At 42.2% G+C, this 8,636-nt stretch overlaps 1 protein-coding gene across 2 annotated transcripts in view; it reads left to right on the top strand.

Annotated features, from left to right (window-relative positions):
- The first annotated feature begins 7,319 nt into the window (after nucleotides 1-7,319).
- EFEMP1 (EGF containing fibulin extracellular matrix protein 1) overlaps nucleotides 7,320-8,636 on the top strand; it is a 63,436-nt gene continuing 62,119 nt past the window's right edge. For both annotated transcript variants that reach the window (XM_037143440.2, XM_053666850.1), the window contains exon 1: nucleotides 7,320-7,421. The gene's annotated coding sequence lies outside the window, so the exon portion shown is untranslated. The remainder of the gene's footprint in view (nucleotides 7,422-8,636) is intronic.

The raw sequence follows: 8,636 nt of genomic DNA, 5'->3' as shown, positions 1-8,636 counted from the left end.
GACACACTAAGGAAAAAATTATAAATCAGTATTACTAATGCTATTACATACTTTTTAATTCTAGATTTCAATATACACAATGTTTTTTATTTTGTTTAAACCATTGCTTCTTAAAGAATGTTTCAAAGACATTTAAAAACCAATTTTGGTACCTGTAATCAGTATCAAGGCATAAGATTAAGTATTCACAGAAAGACAGATGAGGAGGATTTTCTATTTTAATAATAATCCACAAAGTGAAGAAAAAATAATTCAAGTAAGATAAAATAAGTTAGCAAGTACAACATCAAAAATTATAGACGTCAACAAAACATGAAAAGATCCCAAAGTGGCAAAAGTGGGAGAGTGATCATCTGTTTCTTCAAATTACATATAGAAATATAATTACTAATTTTCAGGTATATCATTTCTAATTTTCTGCTCTATAAGACAATCATCTTAAAACCCCATCAGCTTTGATTAGCCAAACAAATTTTCTGGAAAGGCTAAGTTTGAAAGGAGAGAGGGAGAAACTTGTAGCCAGAAACAAAATAAAGCTTCACATCTGTGTCCGCATCTGAAGCTGCTCTGTAAGATCTGATAACTTATTAGAAAGCAATTTTTTTTGCAAGGCAGTGGATTTACATCATACATTTTATCTCTCCAGGGAAATTCTAATTACTCGTTCCAATCATTTCTGATTGATTTGCTTTTTATTCATCCAAGGTATTCTCTGCGCTATGATGAAATCAAGCCTTCAATAGAATTCCAAAAATTTCAGAACAATTTACAAGCTCCAGATGACTGAAAGTTTTCTCATGTTCATTTGGCATTCAGGAATAGAGTTTCATCAAATATATTCAGAAGAATACATCTGGCACTCACTAAAACAAAGAACTCACCAATGACATGCTTAAGGCAAATTAATGTCACATAAATGCAAATTTGCCAATATTCTTTGAGGCCAAGGCTGCGATCCAACCTCCATGTTTTTCAATGAGTCCTCTTGTAAGGCCCAGGCTACCAGTTACATGGGTTAGTGTTTGGGGCTATTGTAGAAATCAGTTTAAAAATAAACATTACCTTCTGTGTACAGGTTTATAATGACGTGTGCATGTATGTTAGAAAAGACTTAGCATCTTCAGAAAACCCACTTAAACCTACCCATCTTTTCTCTTAGCCTTGTGCTGACTCCGTTTCAGTGACAAAGACAAAGAATCAAAGAATTTTAGCTCTAAGAAGAATATTAGAGGCTATCCTTCCAAGGACTTGTTTCAATAATAGCAAGTAAAATGGAAATCCTTATGTAAAGTCACCAGAAGAAATTTTCATGGATAATAATGGTCAATTTAGTTTTCAAAAGTATTGTATTTTTAAGTTTTAATATGAAAGCAGCCCAAGAAAATAATTTAATCAATATTATTCTTGCAAGAGTGTGTTACACAGCTATAATAGTCAGTGATCATTTTTTTATCATGTTACTAAGAAAACTAGTATTTGACAAATAAACACTTTCTATGAAAAGCAAAGCCAATCCCAACTCCAGCATTGGCTTCTCATTCAACAGCTTCATAAGGGAATATACTTTTACAAAGCAACTGTACCGAAATATTGCCTAGCTGACTACATGGCCAGCAATTGTAGGCTAACTCTGTGATTCATGGCTTGGTCTCTAGAACACCAGGGATATGCAAGGAGTCCAGTTAGCCTACACTTTAACCCGCCACTCTTAGAACTGAGCCACATGATAGGATATCTTTGATTCAGATGCACATTTCAACGCATACAGAGACTTAAAATACAATGAATGGCCATCATCATGTCTGAATCTCTTCTGAAATTATGATTTTCCTCCCCACCAAACAGAATTTCAAATCTTTAAAATCTTGGTTTCTCCTGAGCTCACAGCAATTTAGCAAGCTGGATTTATTGCAATCTCTAACTGCAGTCAGCTCTATGTATCAGTTTGAATCTCTGTAGTTGTACTACATAGAAGAAATCATTCCTGCTTCTTTCCCATCCCTGCAATCCTAAATTCAGTTGGTGGTGGGGAAAGAATAACAGAGAGGAGCATTTCCAGCAGGGGTTCTGGCATCAGGCAGCCTGCTATGGCCGCACCCCACTCTGATGGTCACTAGCTGTGTGGCCTGGGCAAGTTACTAAACTGTTCTGTGCCTCAATTTCCTATTTAGTAAGATAGGCATGAATAATACTGCTGTTGAGTTGTCACATATGAAGTACTTAGACCCCGACACAGTGTAAGCACTACATTAGTGTTATTTGGTACCATTCATAATCGGGAAGAAAGTATAAGTTTGATAAGCCACTTGAAATTCAAAACCTTAGATACCCTGGAGCTTTTTTATTCCAAAAATACCATCATCTCAGGAGCTCGTTCAGTATGGCGTCACACATTTCTACAACCCAGTCATCAAACTGCAGCAAATTAAATGTCCAGACCCTGCTTCTTTCTAAAATCCCATAAACTAGAGATAGTTATGAACAAAATACAAAGGAAACTTTAAACCTTAGTAACTTCTTTTGTATTGTACAATGGATCTGATTGACTAAGCTTACATGATAAACTGAGTAGCACACTGTGATTAATAATAACAGCAGCAATAGCTTCATGCACTATGGGCTTTACGTGTGTTATCCTATTTAATACTCACCAATCCTCTATAAGACAGGAATTATCCTCATCCCTCATTGCATGGATGAGGAAACTGAGGCCCAAAGAGATTAAGTAACTTTCCCGAGGCCCCACAGTCAATGAGTGACCCAAGTAAGACTTGAACCCAGGCTCACTGGATCCAGGCCATATACTACACTGCTCCTTTCCTGGGGGCTATCTTAGGGTATAGCTATTATTTCTAAACAAATCACTGTGACTATAGGAAATCTGGTACTAATGGCAGAATCTGGGCCACATGCTCACCCCCAAAAAGTCAGAGGAAAAATAAGGTCCATACAAATCATATGGACCGGATCTTCTCTAAGTCAGGCTGTGGTGTCTGGATTCAAGGAGAGTAAAAACCAGTGAGCAAAGGATATAAATGAAAAAAGAGCTCAGGTGGATGCCCCAGCTCCTGGCCAATCTTGTAGTTCACAGGCTTAAATCCTAGAGTCTTGACAACTCATGCAGAATAGGTTGTCTTCCAGTCAGGGTACTCTGCATATGCCCAGTCTCATCAGCACATGGAAACAACCCAAACCACTGCTGAAGACAGTAATTCTGCCACATCGCCAGCCCCAGCTGCCAGGTTCTGGGACTTGACATTCTAGTTGTACTGGCACTGGTTCATTTCCACTTATTTTTAGGACCTAGGAGTTTTCTCTTTGGAAAACTTAGGGGCATTCTATAGGTGGAGCTGGTCATGGCTGGCCACCATAAGGGCTGGTTTCTGAAGAAAAATCAGGATATTTATTAATAGAAGAGGGAATGAATGGGGAACAAGCAAAAACAATGTGGTAAACTAAGGGTAAGTTACAATGTGATAACAAGAGATAAGTACAGTATAATAACTACAGCTAACTGTGTCATCCCAGTTAACGTTTATGTAGAACTGACTCAAAGAAGTTAAGCCACTGTCATGGTTACCCAGCTAGAGTACAGCAAAGTCTAGGCAAGAACTCCTGGCTGCCTGTCCTGTTTTCTCTCTACTATACCTTTCCTATAGAACCTTTAAGTTTGCCTAAGACAGAGGGGTTTCACGGAACACAGACCCTTCACTAACAAACTGGAAAAGCCCTCAAAAGTAAGGGCCACATTATGACTTTCATGGTTCCCTAGGCATCTTTGCCTTCATGGGCCCTTTCCTCCATTAAAGAAATTATATTTTATGACTACAATGATAAAAAATATATATATATAATCCAAGCTGGATGATACCTACTTTTTCTTTCTGGCTCTAAAAGAAGTAAAAAATTATGGAGAACCCGTAAAAGTACCATGGGTCTTAGGGTCGGTCGGGCCCAGCTTTTCTGCATGTGTTGGCCATGCACAGCGTGTAGTATCACTTTCATGCCTAGGCTGGCTTACCTCTGCACTGCAACACGGCTGCCAGTAGCAACTGAAGCAAAGGGCTCCATTGCTCCCCTCTGCTGTGAGCTTGGAAAGCCTTTCCTCTAACCATGGAAAAGAAATCTTCCCTTCAGTTCTGATCAGTCTGCAGCGAAACCATGGCCTGCCCTGATAGCTAGAGAATGCATTATTGACTTTATCATCTCTAGACTCATTAGGAAATACTCTTTGTTAGGAATAGGAACATACCTAAATAATACTCGGTTATGTTATCATGGAGAAATGGTCTACTATAGCCTCTCATACCATAGGTTCCAATGTCTAAGAAGAATCATGTACTGGATATTTGCCATGAGTTTCTCACTCAGTTCTCACAACCTTAAAAAGCAGAGTGATGTCTTCTCTATTTTACAGAAACAGGAACTAAAGTTTAAGCTTTTATTTGTTTGTTCGTTTGTTCATTTGTTTGTTTAGAGGGGAAAGAAGGGAGAAAGAAAGGAAGAGAAACATCAATGTATGGTTGCCTCTCACATGTCTTCTACTGGGGACCTGGCCCACAACCCAGGCATGTGCCCAGACTGGGAATCCAATCTGCGACCCCTTAGTTTGCAGGCTGGCACTCAATCCACTGAGCCACATCATCCAGGCAGGAGCTAAAGCTTAGAGAGCATAAAAGATTTGCCCAAGATAATCTTTTTAATAGTACATAAAAAGGACAACACAAAATTTTTTAAATTATAAATTAGACTTCATCAAATTTAAAAATGCTTGCTCTAAGAGACAACATTGGGAAGATGAAGAGACAAGGTAAACACTGGGGAAAATATTCAAAAAATACATATCTGACAAAGGACTTACAGGAAGACTATGTTTTAAAAACCATAACAACTACTAGTAAGACAAAAAACAATAAAGAAATGATTTAAAGATTTGAAAGGGCCCTTCACAAAAGAAGATCTATTAGTGGACAATAACATATTAAAACTGCTCAACATCACTACCCATCGGAGAAATGCAAAATAAAACCAAAGTAAGATGGCACTTACATACCCCGAATAATGGCTCCCATTATAAATGACAATACTAGATCCGGGCAAGGATGTGGAGCAAATGGAATCTCACACATTGCTGACAAGAAAATAAAATGGTAGTTACTGTGGGAAACAGTTTGACACTTTCTTATGAGAATAAACATACCCCTACCACATGGCCTAGCAGTTCTACTCCGAAGCATTTACCTAAAAGAACAGAAAACATGTCCATACAAAGGTTTCTATGTGAATGTCCACGACAGCTATTCAGAAATAATCTAAATGTCCATCAACAGGTGAACAGATAAACAAATTAGGGTATGTCCATATAATGGAATACTATTTGCCAACCAAATGAACTTCTGATACATATAACAGCAAGGATGCATTTCAAAACATCCTAAGTGAAGAAAACCAACACAAAAAAATACACACTCCAGAATCCCATTTCTAGAACTCATGCCAAGAAAAGAGTGCAGAGGAGCAAGGGTATAAGCAGGGAGACCTAGTAGGAAGCTGTTGTCATAATCCAAGTGGAAGGTCAAGGTGGCTTAGACCATATTGCCCACAAAAGATTTGATGAGAAGGGCCCAATTCTGGATATGTTTTGAAGATAAAGCCAGCAAAGGTTTCTGGAGAATTGAACGCAGGTGTGTGAGAAAAAGAAATGAAGGGATGACTTCAAAATACTGGACCTGAACAAATGGAAAGATGAAACTGCTTTTAACTGAGATGGTGAAGCAGGTGGGGAGAGAAGGTTGGGAGAGAGGTGCAAGTCAGCAGACCTCTGCAATCTGAACGGCCAGCAGGTGTGCAGATGAAGATAACAAGTCAGCAGTTGGCCGTATGGGAAGAGTTCCAAGCTGGAGATAGAAATTTGGGAGGATTAACCCACTATTTCTGACCAAAGGATGGAGACTAGGTAGAAAGAATTTAAAATAAATAAAAGAAAATGTCTGGACGGGTCTTTTTACTGTATAAAATTAAAGATCCAGGTTTTTTTTTTTAAATTTGGAGCTCATTAATGACTAGGAAAACAAACTTCCTCTCATTTTGGTAGTAAAAATCTTCAGTGTTATTAGCAAAACCCCACATACTCAAGTAAGGTTCAGGGTTGTGAAGCTCCTCTGATCTTGCCCAACATTGTATGGCTTGCAACCAGACTGGCAAGGTGTGGGCAACCTACCACACACCCCAGAGATAAGGAGAGAAGAGAGGCTTCCACCTGACAGCCCCTCTATTGCACTATCTACCACCTTCCCTGCAGCAGAAAAGGAAAAGGCACAGTTCCTCTAGCTCCCACCCTCGGCCTCCAGCTCTGGGTCAAAGCCCTCACTTAATGCCTTCAGTTTACAAACTGTCATATTAATGAAATTGTACTTGGCTCTTTGCTTCTTAGAAGACATGACTGCCTCAGAAGCAAACTATTAATCTGATTGGAGAGCTGAAGGCTTTAAGAGATAACTTCAAACTTTGTAGTATGATTTGAAGAAGCCAGGGGGGGAAAATGTTTTTCTCTCCAGATTCTTGAAATTCCACCATTAGTATGAAAGGTGAGAGTGAAATGCCCAACTTTGAATGACCAGTATTGGGCACTCCCACAAGTGAACCAGTGGAGAGAAAAAAAGCAGTAAGTATGTGAGGAAAGGGGTCCATAAAAAAGGGAGGTTTGAGAGACCAAAACAAGCCCCACCTCACAATTTTGTGTTCCACTTGGGCAATTCCTAACACTTGGAACACAGTAGGTCACAAATATTTGTTGAATGAATGAATTATCCTTTTGCTACATTTGAGGAAACAGACCCTCCTTCACTCTAAACAATCAAATAAAAAGCATCTGAAAGAAAAGTCAAAAGAATTGGTTCTATGAGTGGAATGAACTTTTTTTTTTTAATTCACTAATGGGGAGTGGGAAATTAAGCAGTTTCCCAGGACTCTTAGAAGCTCTCCTCCAGAGATGTTTTTCCCTCCACAAGCACCAGAAATTGCCCCAGCGACCGGGCATCACCAAGGCTGATTCGAACCCCACAGCCTTTCCCAAATGTGCCATCTGCAGCCTGGGGTTCGGCGTGTCTGGGAACGAGGGAAGAGAGGCTGGCACAAAAGGGCAGGTGGCGTGGCGGAGAGAGACCCTGTGGAGGGGCGCGGACCAGCCCCGCCGCGCGCTCTCCCGCTGGGCTTGCAGTGCTTGGCTCAGCCCACGCGCCTCCCTCAGCCCTCTCCTCCGCCCCCCTTTGCCCTCCCCTTTCCCTCCCTTTCTCCTCCTCCTCCTCCTGCCTCCTGCAGCTGCGGCTGCTGCCAGACCTCGCCAGTTGAGACCCACGGGGCTGCCCTCCCCTGCGCTCTCCCCTCGCTGCCTGGGCCCGGAGCGCAGCGCGGCCGCGCAGGTAGGAGCCCCCGACTCGGGGGTCACACCGTTGCACCCAGTGCTCGAAGGACCGAGCACCGGCGAGTAACTGGGTGACCTGAGGGGTGCAGTGTACCCGAGAACTGCCCCAGCCTGTGCAGGATGTCTCAGGCAGAGAGGGAGGTGGAGGTGTGCGGTCTCGGAATGCGATCTGTCAGCATGTGCGAGTACCAGGGTGACATCTGTTTGTATGGGCATGTGTGTGCGCGCCAACAATCATCAGACAGGGTTTTGCCCATAAACGTGGTTTTGAAAATCTCAAGGGGCCAATGTGAGAGATTTAAGACGCACCTGGATTCCGAGGGAGCTGGTTAGAAGCTGGAGCGCGGAGCAGCTCCCGGGACTCCAGCCTGTTAGCCTACTGTTAAGAAAAGGACCCTCGCTGCCCTGAGGGCTCCAGGCTGGACACCTCAGAACTGGAACCTCGGGCTTGGTCCCCCGGTTCCGGCCCTAGGCATCCCCAGTCCTGAAGGTAGCATGTCGGAGACCGAGGGACCAACAAGGCACACGGGGATCAGTCGCTCCTCCACGCAACCTGATTCTTTTAAACAAAGCTGCGCGCAGAGAACGGCGTGGAAATAGCACTTTGAAAGTTTGTGCTGGGGACGCGAGAAGGAGCCCTGAGGGGCAGGTATTCTAGAACCCGGAGGAGATTCCTCCCCGTCTCCCCCCCAGGTTTGTTTTGGTGTTTTGTTTCACTTTTTAAGTTTGAGGCCAAGGTAATTCGTAGGGGTTCACAGGTATTTCTACTGAGCTGTGCAAAATATTTAACTGGCTGGAAGTGAGCTTATAGAGGAAAGCTTTAACGTTCAAGGGAAGAGATTTGCCGCCCCACTTCCACTCTCGCTAAGTAAATAAATAAATAAATAAATAAATAAATAAATAAATAGCACCATCTCTTTTGAAGTTAATTACCCTCTATTCTTTTCCTTCCGCCCCATTCTGGAGCCTGTTTTGTAGGTGCAGTATAAGAAGTACGCCGTATATCTTTTATATACGTTGAGCACAGCCAGATGGAGTGAAATGAAATGTAACTCCGCGCCCTGGTTGCCGACGTTCGGTGCCTCGTTTGGCCGGGGAAGGTTGAGGAGGGGGAGGGGAGGGGAGCAAGTGGCTTGGGAGTTGGTTGTGGCGGAGCCTCAGCTTCCCCCCACCCTCCCTTCCTCGCTCATTACTTCACAGCTAAAGTTTTGTT

Source organism: Artibeus jamaicensis, unplaced genomic scaffold (assembly GCF_021234435.1).
Source record: "Artibeus jamaicensis isolate MK-2021 breed Jamaican fruit bat unplaced genomic scaffold, CSHL_Jam_final contig_465, whole genome shotgun sequence".
In the NCBI taxonomy this organism is placed as follows: Eukaryota; Metazoa; Chordata; class Mammalia; order Chiroptera; family Phyllostomidae; genus Artibeus; species Artibeus jamaicensis.
Note: the sequence above shows the minus strand (reverse complement) of the source record. Positions and strands in the feature narration are given on the sequence as shown.